We start from the raw sequence: 20648 nt of genomic DNA, 5'->3' as shown, positions 1-20648 counted from the left end.
GTAACTATAACCGGACCAAAATTTCATTTCGATCCGAGTCCTTGCTTGCTGTTATATGAGACAATAGAGTTGAATTAAAACTATTTAAATAATCCAAGATGAAAGATAGAGTAGGATAGAATTGTAGACGAGCAAAAATATATCTGACAGCGTGTCATTATATCTTGCAATCATCTATATAATGATATATCTGTATAATGTGTATACTAATCTATACTGCTGTTGCGATTCTTTAAACATTTTATTTTATATTTACTGATTAATTATCGCTATCTTGACTAGTGATAGCCATTGAGAGCCGCGCTTTCTTCTTTCAGGATAATCTTGCCATTGGCTGTCGCTAATTAACGTAGTATCAATTGACTGTTAATCAATAATGGCAGAACCAATCAACAATCGTTTCAGCGTTGTCTAGACTCTATTATAGGGACTCTAAATAATACTAAGCGCTTATAGTACTACAGACAACTAGGTCCAAGATGGTGGTGAAATAGTTAATAGGAAGGCTCGGCAAGATAAAAGAAATGCGCTATTTTAGTAATATAGATTTTAGCATCAAGTGAGTGCATCCTTTTCTAAATGAGGACTACTCATTTCCGAACCACTCACTTCCGAAAATTTCTGACAATGGCCTAGTTTTCATCGAGGGTTTAATCCGGATCGGAATGTAAGAACATGACAGAAATCAACCAACTACAATCAAATAGTTCCACTTACAGTCGAACGACAGGGGAATGCTCGACTGTAGTTGGTTGGTTCTTACATTCTGATCCGGATTAAATCTTCGGGAACTAGGCCAATGCTCCATCCAGAGATATTATGTCTATGGGTGAGAGTCGCATGGAAGTCGTGTGCCGCATAGCAGGAAGGGAGATGAAATGAAAATCGCTTCATGCAGGAGGCTTCATAATGGAAGGGATAATATGCTCAGTTTGTAAGCGTCTCTCTCTAAATCTCCGCCGTCTTTCGATCTCAACACAAGAATTGTCGTAACACATACTTAGACTTAAATTGTATATATAAGTAACACATAAGCTTTCACGTATGATGTACAACTTATTGTCGTGTCTCTAAGAGACGCCAAAGTGTGCCTTATTTACATCTACAATCTTTAAGTAAGTATTACGACAATTCTGTGCTCAGATCCTTTGTTTATGAATGTCGCATGAGAGAAAAAGGTTGCCAACTGTGAAACATGGGGCGGTCTGTTTTTATTTTAAAACTGTTGTAAATAATGTCTTAAGATGCTAATACAGACCTCGGATTGACTTATGACATCTTAAGGCTATATAAAGATTATGCATTTCGCAGGTTTTCTTTGTGTCCATTCTTGGAATACCAATGTTTCGTGAACCTTGCAGTCCACTTCATCAGGGCGAGGAGCAACTTAATACTGAGCTATTCCTCCAGGTCGTTCCTTTTATTACGTTATTTGTTGGAGTGGTGAAGGGAAAGAAGAGAATTGTGAGGAGAGGGGGGGGGGGAGAGGTGGAAAAAATCGGTCTTCAATAACCGGGAGAATAGTTTTTAATATTTTATATTGTAGCCATTATTTCTATTTAGATTGTTAGGATGTTTTTGTATCTTTATGGCTTCTCTATATTTCTTGGAAAGTCTGATATAATGTTGGTTATTGTATTTTGTCAAACAGTATTTGATGTCCTCTTTCGATGATGTGTTCTGATAATGCTGATTGCGTAACGTGTTTTAACCTGACATCACGTTGGCATTCTTTTATCCGTAAGTTGATCATTCTCTCAGTTTCTCCAATGTATATTTGCCCGCAAGAACAAGGTATTTTGTATACTCCTGCGGAGTATACTCCTAAGTGGAGGTCTTTGATCTTTAGGATTTCTTAATGTTTGTCATATCTTTTTGAATGATTTATTTAAATAGTTCGGATATTATGTTTGTTTAATATCCTGCCAATCCGATCTGTTGTTCCTTTGACTGGAAAAATGGATAGGATCCTTTTGTCTGATTATGTATAGAATATTAGTATCAGAAACTGTGTCAGAAACTTGTCTTGTTTGCATGTTTAATAACTGTTTTGATGATGTCTTTTTTGTCGGGTCTGTTTTTAAAGCTATTTTTAATGATGAGTTCTGTCTGTAAATGTTCTTCGTCAAAGATGATAAAAATGAATATCTATGTACAAGTGAATTGATTGCAGACTGTTTTTGTGCTGGGCGGTCTCGGCATGTATGTATCTGTGTATGTTTTCTGTACATTTGATGGTGTAAGATACCGTCAGTTTTCTTAGAGATAAGAACATTTAGGAAGGAGAATTTTCCATTTTCCTTTATGTTTATAGTAAAGTGGATACTTGAATGTTAATTGTTGAGAAAAATAAGGAATTTACGGAGTTCGGCTCTGCCGTATTCATATCGCGGGTTACCAAAAGTACACAAACCAAACATTCCACTCAGACCGATTGTTAGCGCCATACACTCTCCGACATATAACTTATTCCGCTTCTTAGCACAAACACTACAATCTCTGGAAAAATCACACAACTAACTCAATGGATTTTATACAAAAGATCCAAAAAATACGTCCCACAGATCTGCTTGTAAATTTCGATGTAGAATCTCTTTTCACACAAGTCTCAATAAAAGACACATAATAAAATCCTCACATGAAGTCCCGTCCGATCTTATCCTGCTAATAGAGCACTACTTAATAACCACTTACTTCTCCTATAACAACTATAACAATTTTATGAACAAATTTCAGGAGCAGCAATGGGCTCTTCTATTTCTCCTGTAATTGCCAACATCTTCGTGGAGCATTTTGAGAAAGAGGCCCTCAGAAAAACACTCAAAAAACCAGAAGTTTGGTTCCGTTATGTAAACGACACATTCGTGATATGGAGACACGGCAGAGCCGAACTCCTTATTTTCCTCAATAATCAACATCCAAATATCCACTTCATTACAGACATAGAGGAAAATGAAAAACTCCTCTTTCTGATGTTCTTATCTTTAAGAAAGCTGACGGTGCCTTAGGCCATCAAGTATAGAAAACCAACACACATAGATAGATACATGCCGAGACTACGCAAAAACATTCTGCGATTCACTTGTACATAGAGCTTTCACCATCTCTAACAAAGAATCTACAGACAGAACTCAATCATTTAAAATTAGCCTTACACAAAAACGGACATGACAAAAAAGATATAATCAAAACAATCAATAAAATGCAAACAAGACAGACGGTCTCTGACACACAACCAGACGAAAGAATCCTATCCCTTCTCCCATATGTCAAAGGAACAACAGATCGGATTGGCAGAATATTGAATAAATACACAATATCCGAACTATTTAAACCATTCAAAAAGATAGGACAAATATTAAGATATCCTAAAGATCAAAGATCTTCACTCAGCTCCTCTGGAGTATACAAAATACCCTATTCCTGTGGGCAAGTAGTATTGGAGAAATCGGGAAAATAGTCTACGGGTAAAAGAACACGAACGTGATGTTAGGCTAAAACATGTCACGCAATCAACATTATCAAAACACAATATTGAAACAGGACATCAAATACTATTTAACAAAACGATCACAATAGCCAATATTACATCATTTCTAAGAAAGTATAGAGAAGCTATAGAGATACAAAAACATCCTAACAATCTAAATAAAGAAAATGGCTATGACATAAATAAAATATGGGAAACCATCCAGTTATTGAAGACCAATTTTCTCCACTTCTCTCCCTCACCCACAATTCTCTTCTTTCCCTCTTCCAACAAGTAGCGTAATATATAAAAGGAACGATCTGGAGGAACAGCTCAATGTCAGGCTGCTTCTCGCCTTGATGAAGTGGACTGCAAGATTCACGAAATGTTGGCATTCCAAGAATGGATTTGGACACGGAGAAAATTCGTGAAATGCATAATCTTTATATAGAAAGCACCCATGGAAGTCTCAAGAATATTATCTTAATCTGTTCTATACAAAGAGAAACATAAAGTGTGTTAAACAAGGAAAGATTCCAGTATCAATTTCACGACTCGAAACAGACCAGTATTCATAGTCGATTCTTATATTTAAAACTGTCTTAAGTACAATTTTAAGTCATAAGTCAATCTGAGGACTATATTAGCATCTTAAAAGGTTCTTCATAGATATGGAGTTTTAAATCATAGAAAATCGATTCTAATCGAATATTCTCTTTGTATTTGATTATGATTGCTTGGTTTTCTACGACTTAAAACTCCATAATCATCTACGACTTCTATGTAGAGGACTCTTAAGATATTATTTAAGACTATTTTAAAATAAAAACGAATTATGAATATCGCCCTATATTTAGTGTTTAGTTTCATAATTGGCAGACTTTTCGCCCGATGCGACATTCATAGACAGAGACGGCGGAGATTTAGAGAAAGATGCTTGCAAAGTGAGCACACCATATTATCCCTTCCATGGATGAGAGTCGCTTCACGTGGAAAGTCATGCGCTGGGGGGGTTGGCAGAGGGAGGTGTTATTGTGTATTTGAGTACAAAAAGTATATGAAATTGGAGCAAATAGTAAAATGTAATATAAAAAATAACTTATATTCAATTTTTATAATAAATGCATATAAAGTAACCTATATAAGATAAATTAGAATAGAGTTCCGAAAAGGTGAACTCTTCCCGATTTTCTTGTCAATTGATACACTACTGTATTTGATGCCTTGATTACGAATATGATAATGAAAATTACCCACAAGGTCATTTTCAAGGTCAAATATTTAAGAAACGATTTTTTAAACATTTTTTCGTGCGCCTCTAAACAGGGAGATGGGATGGGAGTCGCTTCGTGTGGAAATCGTGCGCTCCTAAGCAGGAGAGAAGTGGGATGGGAGTCGCTTTGTGTGGGTGACCTTAAGCTAGGAGAGAGAGGATGGGAGATAGGGTGGGAGTCACATGCTATCAGAATAGTGACGCCAGATTGGCAGCAGCAAATGACCTTGTCAGTAATTTTCATGATCATATTTGTAATCAGCACACCAAAATATAATACTATATCAATCGACAATAAAATCAAAGGATTCATCTTTTAGAAACCTTTCCACTCATAACTTATAAACTTGTTAAGTAATTTTCTCTTTGCATTTAACGTGCAATTCAAACACGCCTCACACATTTTCAATCTACAAACTGTAAAACTTTTACATCAAGCAAATGTTAACTTCACGTTGTATATACGTCTCATAAAAAGTGAACTTTTTAATTTTGTTCCAATTTTTTTGTGAAATAATGTTTTGGGGGATTTTTTAAATGCGTTCTGTAAAAAAAATTTGCAATTCGTAAAGCCAATTCGGAGATTTCTTCTAAAATGTAATCGTGATAAAACAGAATGACTTTAGGATCTTCTTAAAGGCTTCTTAAAGCCATCAATATTGACTAAATTTTTGAATAACAATTACTTTTTTCCTCTTTTACAGATTCGAAAATCCAGGATTAAAGTACATGCATAAAAAAAAGTAATTGTTATACAAAAATTACGATTTAATCGGTAATATAGATAGCTTTAGAGTCTTTTTAAAGATGGTCCTGCTATGCAAATTTTCGACTATTAATGGGGTCCCGGGATAATTGAAGAAACGATGACTTATCGACAATTAATAAAAATTTGCGATTATTAACATAAATATTTCGATAATATGTTATTAAATTCGTGATTTTTTTGTTATATGAATGTACCGTATAAGTGCGCATATTTTTAATATAATATGTTATATATTACTAAAAAATTTTTTCTCTGTTATTATCATCTCTGTTGATAATCAAACTCACATGATAACATTAAAATCACAGTTTTTAATAAAAATCAAATATTAAGTTTTAAACATATATACAGCTGATTACAAAAAAAGGTTGTAATCCTGTTTCTTCAATAGTTTTCTTCAAAAGTTTCGGAATGCAGCTTGCTCTCCGAGTGATTAGTTTTTACTCATTGATCTATGTATAAATAAAAACTAATCGCTCAGTGAGCAAGCTGAATTTCGCAACTTATCGAAAAAAAAGTATTGCACTTTTACTGTGACCGGCTATACGTGTCTATGAAACCAATAAATCATGAAATTAGTACCGTATTATCAGTTTGTTATTCTTACCGAACAAACGCTAAATATTTTTGAAATATATAAAATGTTCCTAAAATATATAAAATCCCCAATACTCCAAATATTACGGTATACATGTAAAAGAAATATTCAAATATTGGTTAAAAATTTCACTTGTATATCGTTACATATTCCGAGAATGTTCCATATATGTATATTCTGCAAAATATTAATTTTTTCAGGTCAGGTTGTTCATAAATCAGTTTTTAAACAAAATTTTGCTTTGAAAAATATATTTAATGTCTTTTCACTTTGGAGCCCAATTTTGAGACTCACTTCACAGACGAAGTGCTGCACTCTTTATATTCTCTCCTAGGTGATTCTTGTTTATAAATAAATGCTCTTTGCCGCGGTCTTCTGTGTGTACTGCTCGCTTATTTGCGATTTTTATGAAACATACAAGAAATATTTACACAATATTCTGTCACATTCTGTGATGATTCTTTTACTATTCCAAAACATTAGATACATTGATAATACGAATCGAACATTTTGTGAATATTTAGCTGAATAATTACGTAAATTTTAAGGAGAGCGACGGTCGAATTTGACAAATGTCGATAAAATAGATTTTTAATTCCAAATAAAATATTATATCAAGAAAACATTACATAAATACATTAATTAAAACATTACGTATATTAAGCAAAATTATTAAGTAAAACGTACATTACTTGCTGTGCTATATTCTATATATCATTTGAATGTGAGGTTATGTATACTTAAATCGTAGCCATTCAATTCTCAAGTCATTCCTCTTGTGAGTTTCAGAATCATAATTTGAAGGTCATGATACTCTTATAAATTATTCAAATATAGAAAAGTACTTTTTGTTTGGATATATGCTTGCATTCAATTATATGTGAAGAAAAAATCTACATGATTACAGAAAACTGTAATTTACAATTTTTTTTATTTCATACCGGTTTAGACTTCCGAAGGTATTTGTTTTCTTTTATTCTGGAGAAGAATTTTTTATTTTATATAAGGAAGATGATATTATTTGAGAAATATGAAATAACGCTCCGTTGGTAACTCCAATATTCCCTTAAGTGAGAACTCATGCAAAGAATCCATAAGAATCGATCTTTAATAGTATCTTGTCGATGTTTTAAGTAAATTTTTACGATTATATTTTAGGAAACTTTTTTGTTCAGAATTAAATTTCCGATAAAATCTTAAAGTCTGACTAGAATATTCGAGACTATCCTGTATATATTATCAATTTTGAGCTGTTTTCCTCTGCTAAAAGAATACTAAAAATAAAATACTAACATCTTTATTTATATTTACCGCAAAATTTGCATACTTGATTCTATTAGTGTCAAGAAAAAAGTAATGAAAATAGTAACAATTTTTTAATTTTTCAATAATGAGTTATTTATTCAAATCAGTAACGGTAATCGGTTATTTTTATGAAATAACGTTACCAATTCTGATATATGATTAATATATATGCATATTCATATGTAAACAGTTTCTTATTTTATAAATTTTATAAATCGTATAAAGGTCCGGTGAACCAAAATGTTTTCCAAAGAAACTTGTTAGTGAAAAATCCTAAACAACAGGATATTCTTCATGAATCTGGTCGATATTTTCAAAATACTAAGCACAGAAGATTTAAAGAAGATGTCTTAGGATATTACACTCGTAAGTAATTTATTATTTAATTTTTATTATTGTAATATTATCAGCTATACAGGTTGTCCTGAATTTAAGTGGTCAAATTTCGGGAGTATGTAGGTGTAGGGAATTGATAAATTAACAATAAGAAAAAAAGTTCTTTATAGACTTATAGGTATGCTTGTTTTTGCTTTGTTTTGAAAAAAATCGCAAAAAAGATAAAACGTAATTTTTGTACTTACTTATTACTTATTCATTTACACTTAAGATTATCCTACAACGTCAAATATGTCAGTATTAACAAATACTGATAATATTACTGATCGTGTATGGTTAATTTTTATGGGAACGTAGAATACTGATAGTGATCTGGATTTTGATTCTCAGGTCATCAGTATCGCTTTATTAGGATCTATATCACAGTATAGATAATATAAATAAAACTAAATATATTGTCAATAATATTGATTGTGTAAGATTGTAAAAATACTAAAAATATTGATACATGTATTGTCAGTATTATTTGATTCAATATTACTGATAGGATTATTAACTATGTAAGATTATCTTTATTTATAAATTGTCACTAGTTCAGATTATTCAAAATGTTGATCTCTTGCAGCAATGCACGTATTGCATCTTGCACAAACAGTTCGTGTTGTAACCAAACACTGATCTGTCAACGTAATGACTTGCTGATCAGGATTTTTTTCTGGAAATCGGCGTATACTCTCGTACTGTCTCTGAAGCATTATTGCTGGAGTACGTGAAAATAATATTCCGTTTTGAAAACAATTATGTTTTTTCTTTTTTGCAATTTTCTCCAAAACGAAGTAAAAACAAACATATTTCTAAAGAACTTTTTTTTTGTTTATCTTTTAATATTTTGTTCTTTTATTATCGATTCTCTACACGCTCCCAAAGTTTGAACATTTAAATTTGGGACACTTTGTATATAAAATTATATAAGAATAGAATTATAAGAATAGAATGACATATGTTGTGATTTATGAAACTTATTAAATCGTATTATCCCAGACAGCCAAGTGTGATATAGCATATTGTACAAACTAATTGCATATGTTATGTATTTGCTGTACATTTGTTAACATGAAAATTGGATACATTATGAATATAACAATATTACTGCTTATGTAATCAGTTGCCGAAATTTCTAGAGCAAACTATGAGCAATGGTAGTACATTATGTTGTCGGCAACATAATAATAATATGTTAGTAACGAATAATTAATCATTTCATCTTGAGCATCAGGATGAAAATATGATAGTAACAGAATATATATAATGATTTCTATCGGTTGTTATAAATATGTCTTCTATGAAGTTTTTCAATTACAACTCATTGCTAACAAAATGCTGATAGTGTGAAATATCACATGTTTTTGAGTTGTTGTTGAGGATATTCACGCTGACATGTTGCCATGATCAATTTGCAAGAATTCGAATTTCATTGAGTTCAACGCGACAGACATAATACTGTCTCACCTTGTTATGAGTTTGTCGAAGACAAGAATTAGTTGCTACAACATGTCAGCAAATACACTGCATTTGATTATATGGCTATTGTTACATATATTTCTTTTGAAAATTTATGAATAAAAATATCTATGAGATATATATATATATATATATATATATATATATATATATATATATATCTATGATATATATATCATAAATCTATGATATATATATATATATAATAATCTATAATAAAATCATAAATATTTGTTTATATTCTGTTATTGAAAGATCATTTTCAGTAAATTGTCTGTTTTGAATCGATTGTAGATAATTCTAGTCTAATACATTTGATCAATTTTGTGAGTAACTGTATTTACATTCAATATAATTCAATTTTATAGTGGAACAAAAATGGTTTTGAGATTTCAAAAACATTTCATAGCAAGTTTACAATAGTATCTCCTGTATGATTAGCTTTTTCTTTTGGTAACACTTCAATCTATCAGTTATCCACCCATTCAGACTAAATGGATAAAGGAAATGAGAGCCAATAACAATGTTAATCATATCATAAAGCATAAGTTGAAAATAATTCAGAGTATAATTATGATCCTTCATTGCTGTTATTATTTTCAATTATACCTAGGATGTTATTTGAACACTGGTCAATTGATGACATTATTAAGATATACATTAATACAGAAAGTCAAACTCAATTAATAGTCTCTTTTAGATGCTGCCAAGATATTTAATATATTAATAATTTTTTTTACATAATATGGGGAAGAGAGCTGAATAGTTTTGTCTCCATTTTAATACAGTAGTAATAGATGCGTGTATTATTGAAACAAATGAAAATTTTACTATTTTTAAAATTTTCAAAGATTTCTTCTACTAGCTTTTCGAACTTGCAGTCTATTGCAGTCAAGGTCTACCTGACCTTGATTTATCAGCCAAATTTCCTTTTCTTATTTCTTTAAATTTTAACATCCATCCTACAGTTTTTATATCGACATCTTAATCTCCATAAACAACTTCCAATATTCAATGAATTTCAATATGTGCAACATACTCAACTAATGTTAAACATTCATAGAAAATTCGATTTGTATTCCTAATATTCCGAATATTCTGTAACAATAAAGAAATTATCATAGAATATTGTATAAATACTTCTTGTATATGTATATATTACGAAAATTGCGAACGAGTGAGTAGTACACATCTCCGCTGACAGAGGATCGCAACAGAGATCATTTTCTCGTAAACAAGAATCACCTGGAAAAAAAGGATCGGAGGAAAAGTTCTGCGGTATTTTTAGCTTAAAATTTTATATACAATATCTTCGTTAAAAATGACCAGAATTAAAAAAAAAGTTTTAAAGCTTAAAATCTCTACTTTCAAATGATACTACAATATATTTTTTGAATTTATATGTGTTTGTAATTTTTACATATAGAAAACTACGATCTGAAAAAAATGAAAAATTTTCTTTGCACTTTGTAAGTCTGTAGCTTGTCCAAAAAAAATTTGTAAATTTTTTGTAAAATGAGTAAATTTTCAATTATTTATCATAAAAGCCTTGAATTTGAAGTTTTTTCTACAAAATTATTTTTTTAAAAATATTTCTATGATTTTTTGTTCCTGAGTTACTCGAATTAAGTATTAAAGCTGAATTGTTCTATCGAGTAATATAATTACGAATTTAAAAAATAGAATATATATAAATTTGAACTAAAAATATGACATTACTTTTTTTGTAACCATTGAAATAATTATAAGAACAGTGTAATGTCATTTTTAGCTTAAATTTATAATTTAATTGATAAAAGAAGTCTACTGATCGAAGCTGGATTTTTAATGTTTAACTAATTCCATGTGAATTATATATGTATATATATATAATATATATTATGTACTCGTATATATTGTGTATATCGTAGTCTCGACTGATGACACAACTTTGTCGCGTTTTATTACAAGCAATTACTTAATAATCTCTTAAGGGCATTCTACAATGCATTGCAAATGCCTGTTGCCAGTTGAAACATTTATCGCGACAATCAATTAGAAGCGTTAATGGTATTTGCTTCTGATTGGTTGTCGCGATAGTTGTTTGCAACGCATTGTAGAATACCCTTTAGATGACGACTGTCTTACCTCGATTCTCTGAAAATCGGAATATATGCACCGAATCGTCGCAGAATTTCTCTAACTCAAGTTGGGCGCCAGACACGAGTGAGCGTGTCTCTTTTTTGTACTTTTCTTAATTATTCTTAACACCTCTCAATTGCGACAGACGATAGCCGACTGCTCAGATCCGAAATGGACAGAGATGATGGGTTTCGGAGCGGGAATAAATCGGAAGGCTAGAGAGAGAAAATATAAGAATTACATATTAATTAATAATAAGAGAATAATCGTATATTTGATATCGCAGCTCTACAATAAACGAATGATCATATGGAATATTCTATACGCGATAATAAAATAGTTATTCATGTTTCTGATGTAGTATGAGCTCGCTAAAATCGAAAAACTATTTGATTTGCATGACACAAAATAATGCTAATGATACGGACATACTATTATTACAAGAATCATTACAAATTTACCAATCGTTGCAAATTCATCAATCATACTAATAGCGAATTCGGTCACTTGCACTACACTAGATCAGTGCATACACTACATACTAAAAGTATGCTTTGAAATTAGTAAAATTAAATGTAAAAATATATAAATATTTTAAATGATTAACTATCTATTAATGATATATTGTCACGTTATTTATATTGTATCATTGCATTGAGATAGTTTATATAAAATAGCTTTTAATATGCATTGATCCAGTATAGTATGAGTAATCGAATTTACCACACTACAGTACATCTTTGTTATCGAACCTCATATAAATGATTTTCAAGACTTTATATGGAATTATCCGGTGACCCGAGTGGTCCCGTCCACTCAGAGGGAAGGAAAGTCATGACTCGAAACTGCGGCGTAACAAAATGGTGGTTTAACATATAATTACACAAAAGATGAAATATGGCGTCAAGATCGTAGCAAAAGGCGAAAATATACGCGAAAATGTGATATACTAAACTTGGCTCCGGAATGACACGCAGCAACAAGATTATTCATTATAAACAGTAGATTTTTATATGGGCTATAGTTTTTCGACTCGAATTCAACATGTGCGATTCACCCGATCTGGGGATCGGCGGCCTTACAATATTTTGCTTGTCTCATCAGATACTCCTCAATTCTTCTGATTACCGGTCGATAGCTCCGCTTTTTTTTTTCTCAATAGAGGTGTATGTAAATTTTATACATACACCAATTCTTATAGGACTTTAGGCCTCTATTCTTGAAATAATTGCGCATACATAAGCGGCAAGTTGCGAATATTCGCAATGGAAAATCCTTAGAACAGTATTCTTGACAGTTATGTGTGCAACGTTTGCGTGTATGATGCAACGAATGGAATCATATCATACGTTTCACACTTTGATGAAAATCAAAAACGACAGTTTGAGACAAAAATGGATGAATTTAAATTTATTATAATAAATGCGCCGAGTATGGATTATGCTATAGAAAATGTAGAAATCCTAGAAAGAAAAAGACAATAAATATTATACTTGTCTTAATACTAAAATTTTATGACAACTATTTGTCAAGTAGACAAAAAATTTGAAACATTTTTGTTACATTTTCAGAAATTATATAATATGTTGCATTTCCAATTTTAGAAAATATTCCTAAGAATGAGAAAAATATATTAAAAATAATAAGTAATATTTTCCTAATTCTAATCTACACATTAAACACAATAATACATTTTTTGTTGGCATAAAAATGGTCTCATATATATGTGCTAATAAAAAATTATTAAAAAAAATTTTAATTAATAAACATTTTTGTGTATACATACATTTTTTCTTTAATCTATCAATTAATATAAAAAAATATGAAATACTATTTTTTCGTACACGTATGTTGTATTTGTAAATGATATTTATAGAAAGTAAATATATTTTTCGACATTGCCAAACATAAATCAGCGCAACCGAAAATATATGTTTCAATTATTATTTATTAATATTCAAGAATATCAGAATATTTAGAAACGTATACAGATTTTTATTATTCGAACTGTGCACACTCGTAACATTGCGTATGAGTTCAAGAATAGATCTCCTGATATTTTCTTTTTACGAGAAGTAAATTCATCTCGGGCAAACCATATATGAAAATGGCAGATCTTGCTCGATTTCTACTGCCAATCTGCCGTCAGGTTATGTCAACAAGCTTTCTGCTCGCAATTTGCTATCAGGTTATGCAGCAGACTCTGTTCAGTTTCATTCTGTCAATTTGCTTAGCATGTTATCAGGCTTTGTAATAAATATTTTTGCTGATATGCTTGTCTGATAATATGCTTGTCTGAAATTCTGTGTACAATTTGTTGCTTTTCTGCAATCAGAAATTGGTAGCAGATTCTGCTCAAAATCTTTCTCTTCAGCTTTGGCTATCTGGGAGTATATATAAATTCACATTGAATTATTTAAGCATTAAAGGTTCAGCTTCGACCGTTATGAGCCTTTAAGTCCTATTTCCTAACTGATTAAGATAAAAAAAGCATTTATTTTTGATTGAATCTTCATAAATACCTGAAGTATTTTTTACGTGCAATTCATAAGTAAGTTTCCAACTGACAATTGATCTTAGCGCAATCGATATAGGCTTAAAGCAGTTTTGGCACTAGATCTGACTTTCATTGAGCTTTAAAATCTATATACAAAATATGTGTAAGCTGTATCATCATTATCATCTATATAGCATCACTATTTTTCACAGGCTGGATCAACTTTTCAAGTGCGTACTTTTAGGTCATCACATCACTTTTTATTTTTAATATAATCATTTAAAACAGATTTAAGAGAAAAAGCATTTCAGTTATTATCATGTTTTACTCTTTTACTTCAGATATGTAGAACGATATTTTACTTGTTGTACCATAGACAGTTTAATTGGCATATTAGAGATTTTTAACTCGTTCCATGAACGCCTTCAATTTATTCAATTCACACTTGAAGTGAATAAAGATAATAGTCTGAATTTTTTGAATGTGAATCTTATTGTTGATAGAATTATATTTGACACTTATAACAAACCTGCATTTTCTGAAAGATACTTGAATTTTCTCTCGCAATACCCTACCTGTCATAAAAGAGGTGTAAGTTTATTTGACAGAATTTTTCTTTTATCCCACCCGAAATTTCATTATAAGAATATTATTTATATGATACAGATTTTGAGAAACGAATATCCTTTTATATTCTTCAATTCAGATGAGAATTAAGTTCCATTCTTATAAGATTAAGTCCATCAAAATTCGAAAGACTCTAATAAGTACTTAACTGTATCTTTTGAAATCTCTGAATCTTTTTCCAACATAGCTAGAAGTGTCAATTTAAAACCGGCATTTACGATTCCGAATACTCTGAAAAAATACATTACAACTGGAAAAGATATTCTTGAGACAGCATCACATCATGTTGTTTATAGGATCTCATGCAATGTGATTGTGATGCATACATTGGCCAGATAAAAAGGCAATTGAAAAAAGAATTGCAGAGCATTCATCAGATATTAATAAAAAATCAGGCTCACCAAGTGTCATATCTAATCACCGGATCTCACTTGATCAACTTTGATTGGAAAAAGATTAAAATTTTAGATTGGGAATCTTACAATAAAAGGTTGACTTCCGAGATGATAAAGAGACAACAAAATGGACTTAATTTACAAAGTGACACAGAATCGTTATCAGAAATATACTTTCCCTTTACACAAGCACTTTCCCCTTCCTGAATGTTTCCCGTCATCATTTCCCTTTCCTTCCAACTTTTGCACCACTCATATTTGATGATTTTTTTCGTTGCTTGATACTGTATCAGTTCGAAATAAGTTTTCAAGAGACACGGAAGTATATGACAAATTTTATACCTTTGGAGTTCTGATCTTAACATTGCTTTTAAGCGCTGTAATTCTGATCATCTTCGTTAGTAGTAATACAGATATGATACGAATCGTTGCGACATTTTAATTTGCGTTAAATTCTCTTTAGTTTCAATTATTACTTCATATATACTCTACATAACAATACTTCATCACGATTTGATGGACAAGTATAGCTTTAAAGTATAGCGTTTAATAAGAGATCCAACAACCACATACCATGGTAAATTATTATTCCGAATGCATACTTTTTATCAAGATAAGATGCACTCCTGAATTGACACCATGAACAGAGTAAGAGGAGAGTCTATTACTTCTTGCGGCCATATAAAGATTGTCGGATTACGTTGTTTCGTAAATATTGAGATTTTTATATGTAATTAGACGTTTCTAGAATTTTTATGTCATTATTTTAATATATGACTTGATATAAAGTGATATAATGACCTGATATAAAATCGAAACGTATATATATTGTTTTGTTAAATATAATATTTTTATAATTCACAATATTAGCGAAGTACATCTTGCTTTTGCTCTAAGCTCTTTAACGGATTATTTCACTTTAGTTTACTGAGCATCAATTGACTTTTTATTTAATCATATAAAAACTTATTATAAAAACTTATATAATTACAGATATTAAGTAAATATATTATTAAATACGAAGTAGAATCATATCTACAAATATATATAAATGATATTATATATATAAATGATATAGATTCATAAAACAATTTAATGTAAAAATCGATCAATTTATTCGTAACAAGTATAATACAAAAAAAATTGTCAAATCACAAAATTTAATATATCACTTTTATCTCTGCAACTATTTTTTTTATACACAGATGTGATGATTTTAACTCATTGAGTTGAAGATGTAAACAAAATAAAAATGATTCATGCCAAATTAAGATTGAAAGATTATTTTAAATTATAATCTGCCGATTTTAAACAGAGATGATATTCTAACTAAAATACCAGGTGTATAAGCTTAAATCCGCTTTGCTCATAGGTGGCATTAGTGAGTATACAAAGCTATCCTGAGTACACAACACTTTTTTTTTATGTGTTTGACATCTGTCAACATTAACTAGTGCACATCATTAGCAATTTCATACAACAACATACATTTTTTCTTTCGTAATCGTATCTAGTTTTTTGCTAAAAAAAAGCATGCGGGAAGCTTTGCTTTTCTGTTTCAATTTGAAGAAAGCGGCTGCCGAATCGCATCGAATGCTTGTGGAGATCTATGGCGACAATGCTTTATCGGAAACAACGTGCAAAGATTGGTTTCACCGGTTCAGTGACGACAATTTTGATCTGAGTGACAAGAAGTATGAAAATCGGCCCAGGAAGGTTGAAGACTGTCAATTGCAAGCTCTTTTGGACGAGGACGATACCCAAAAAATGCCGAGCAATTGGGTGTTTCTCAAGCAGCCATTTCCATGCGGCTACATGCTATGGGGAAGGTTCAAAAGATTGGAAAATGGGTGCCGCATGAACAATAGGCAGATGGAGCGATGCCAAATTCTGCTTGCCAGACAAAAAAGTCGTCCTGCATCGGATTGTGACAGGCGATGAAAAGTGGATCTATTTTCAGAATCCTAAATGCAAGAAATCTTGGGTTAATCCCGCCTAACCATCAACATCTTCCTCAAGACCAAATCGCTTCGGACGGAAGATGTGCGTTTGGTGGGATCAGGAGGATGTCATCTACTACGAGCTGTTAAAACCTGGTGAAACTGTTAATGCTCACCGCTACCACCAACAACTGATTAAATTGCACCGTGTTCTGCGTGAAAAAAGGCCGCATTAACTGAAAAGACAAGCTGATTTTCCTCCACGACAACGCACCATCGCACAATCGTTAACAATGATCCAAAACTACTTGGAGACACTCAACTGGGAAGTGCTACCCCATCCCGCTTACTCACCAGACCTGGCACCTTCTAACTATCACCTGTTTTCGTTGATGGGCCACGCACTCGCTGAGCGGTACTTCGATTCTTACAAAGACGTTCGAAAATGGCTTGATGAGTGGTTTGCCTCGAAAGATGAGGAATTTTTTTGTGGTATACACAAATTGCCCGAAAGATGAGAAAAATATATAGTTAGCGAGGGCAAGTACTTTGAATAAATTTGTTTTTGCTTCTTAGGAAAAAAAAATGTGTTTTTCTGACTAAAAACAGCGGATTTAAGCTTATACATCTGATAACATAGGAGACAAAACTTTTTAGCCCACATATATATTGTTATACATTTTCTATCTATTAGAATATGTACCATATATAAACATTTTGTTTACAGACTTTCACTTCGATGGATATGTCTTAGAAATATGGAATCAGTTATTATTTGCAGGTGCAAATCTATCAATTGTTATATCTGTAGTCAAATTCATTGCACAAAAGTTAAAGAAACATAATTTAGATATTATATTAGCAATACCATCATCCAGAGGATACTTTTCGAAATGCATATAATATACATTACATAAATTTAATCTTTTTTACTTTTATTTGTATCTTCTTAGTGCACAAGTTAAATCATTTTCAAAGCAAGAATTTGATGAATTAGCGTCATATGTAAACGCGTATTTTCACTTATGACCTATGATTATTCGAGTATTCAAAGGCCAGGTCCAAATAGGCCTCTCGATTGGACCAGATATGTTGAATTTTTAGCTCCAGAGAAAAATAATCATAGACGATCTCAAATTTTATTAGGTATTAATTTCTATAGTTACAATTATACCCTGAGGATGCAGGGCAATTCTGGTTCTGAATATATTTGAATATATTAAAGTCATTTAAAGGAAAAATTCAATGGGATAGCAGCAAAGAGCATTTCTTTGAACCGAAGTAATATTTTATTATTGTAATCTATCTGTTCTTTCTATTTGTTTTTTCCGTTCTTTCTGTCTCTCAATTTCTTTTCTTTATTTATACCTGTGCTTTTATGTAATAAAAATTTTGTAATACTTACATGTAAGATGCATGTATAAGAGATAACAAAAAATATATTTCACAAGCATATATAAAATTTATGTAAAAAATTAGTAAAAAATTATAATGTATTTATTCTGGCTTGTACAATTTTAATGGACATCTTCATAATTCATTGCACTATTACTATCATTATATGTATTATTTGATTTACGACCTTTGTCATCATGATCTATGTGATTACTTTCAAAAATGTGATACATTAATGCCAGCTTATCTTCATTGGTAATAAGCTATAATAAATAAATAATAATATAATTTTCACATATATTATATATGTACATACATCTTGTATGTACGAAGGCAAGTCAATAAGTTCTTAGAAAATCTGTCAGAGGGCACTCGTGTCACATTACTTTTTGACAAGTAGCATCTCTCAGCTTACTGTCAAATTTTGAGCGGAATTCATCGCGTGGTTTCATTTCTGTAGATCATTAAAGCGAACAACCTTTGTAATTTTTGCAAAATGGAAAAAAACGAGCTTCATGCAATGATCAAACATATGCGTACGAAAGATTTAACACCGAAAAAAATCAAAGCCGAGTTGGATAATATTCATAGCACATCTACACCAGCGTTTGCGGCTGTATACAATTGAATGAATTTAAATATGGTCGTACATCCACATGTGATGCATCTCACTCGGGATGTCCAATTGAGGCTGCTATGCCAGAAATCGATAAAGTTCACGATGTTTTGACTGATCGACGAGTGAAAGTGCGCGAGCTTGTTACAAGGCTACAGACATATCACATGGCACAGTGATTTCAATTTTGCATGAACAATTGGGTATGAAAAAGCTATCGTCAAGATGGATGTTGCGTTTGCTCTCTGTGGACCACATGGATCCATTACTTCACACCGAGACGAAGGAACAGTCAAAACAAGGACTCCACTGATGAATCAGCTCCGAAGAAGACTGTAAAGTCGGCCGGAAAGGTGATGGCTACAATTTTTTGGGATGCACGCGTATAATTCATATTGATTATCTTCCGTCGAAACAAATGATCAATGGCGATTACTACATAGCCTTATTGGACCGTTTCAACAACATTTTAAAGAAAAAAACGTTCCCATTTGACGAAGAAAAAAATGCTCTTTCATCAAAACAATACACGGGTTCACATGTGTCCGGATGGAAATAGCTAAATTCAACGAATTCCGCTACGAATTGCTTCCCCATCCAGCATATTCGCCAAATTTAGCCCCCTGCGATTATTTCCTGTTTCCAAATCTGAAGAAACGGTTCGGAGGAAAGAGATTCACCACCAAAGAGCAGCTCATCGCCGAAACAGAGGCTTATTTTTAAAGGTTGGACAAATTATATTATTCGGATGGCTTGAAAAAGTTGGAGAATCGTTGGATCAAGTGTATCAAGTTAAAAAGAAACTATGTTGAGAAATAAAAATAAATCAATAAAAAAAAATGTGTTTTACTATGTTTTTCTAAAAACTTCTTGATTTGTATATACATACATACGCACATACATATTGTATGTACATTTATTCATAAATATTGTATATGAATAATATATAATAATATATGCAACATAAGTGTTATCTGAGTTAATTCTAATTTTAATAATAAATTGATGATAAATTGATGACAATATATTAATATCAATTAACCCATTAAAGTCCATGCCTAATATAGCCATGATAGCGTCAAACTGAATATGTGATTCATAGCATAAGCGAAAAAAAATTATCCTTATTTTTTTGCAAAATTGTTTGTTCAAATAATAATTGTTTAAAAATGCCCATTTTTTAAAATTAAAAGTGTTATTCGATTGTACATTCGAAAACAAGAAATTTTTATTCTTAGTTTTTTTTCGATCCGATGCTTTGTTTATGCAAAAAATTGTTATAAATATTTATTATAAGAATTGTTATAATAATTATAAAAATTGTTGTAATAATTGTTTGCAGTCGGCTTCCGCCCATGCTCTAGGTATTGTATATTGTTTTTTGATTTTCCGGTTTTGACTCGACTTTTCTCTCATTTTGAGATAGCTCATGTCCATAAGTCTCCTCGTCTCTTACTGAACTCGGGGTGCTTTTTTAGACTCACGGTAAAAAAGCACCCTCGTGTTGTCAATTTATCATCCGTCTAATTAATAACATATTCACAATAAATCGACAGTAATTTGAAGGCAACTGTCAACTTATCATCAATGTGCTATTCGTGGCCAATAACATGTTTACAGCAATATGATGGTAACTTTACCAGATTTTAAATATTTATCAAATTATAAATATTTTACCAAATTATAAATATTATATATGCTAGTAATATATTAACAAAACGAACTGCGCCAGTTCATGCTACGTATTATAAATATTTCATAATAACACCGATATTTAAGAGCTAAT

General features: G+C 31.3%; 1 pseudogene; it reads left to right on the top strand.

The window, feature by feature from the left end:
- Positions 1 to 675: 675 nt before the first annotated feature.
- LOC105623770 lies at positions 676 to 18136 on the top strand (annotated as a pseudogene).
- The last annotated feature ends 2512 nt before the right edge of the window (positions 18137 to 20648 follow it).

This window comes from Atta cephalotes (assembly GCF_000143395.1).
Source record: "Atta cephalotes unplaced genomic scaffold scaffold00002, whole genome shotgun sequence".
Taxonomy (NCBI): domain Eukaryota; kingdom Metazoa; phylum Arthropoda; class Insecta; order Hymenoptera; family Formicidae; genus Atta; species Atta cephalotes.
The sequence above is the reverse complement of the archived record's forward strand: the minus strand, read 5'-3'. Positions and strand labels throughout refer to the sequence as shown.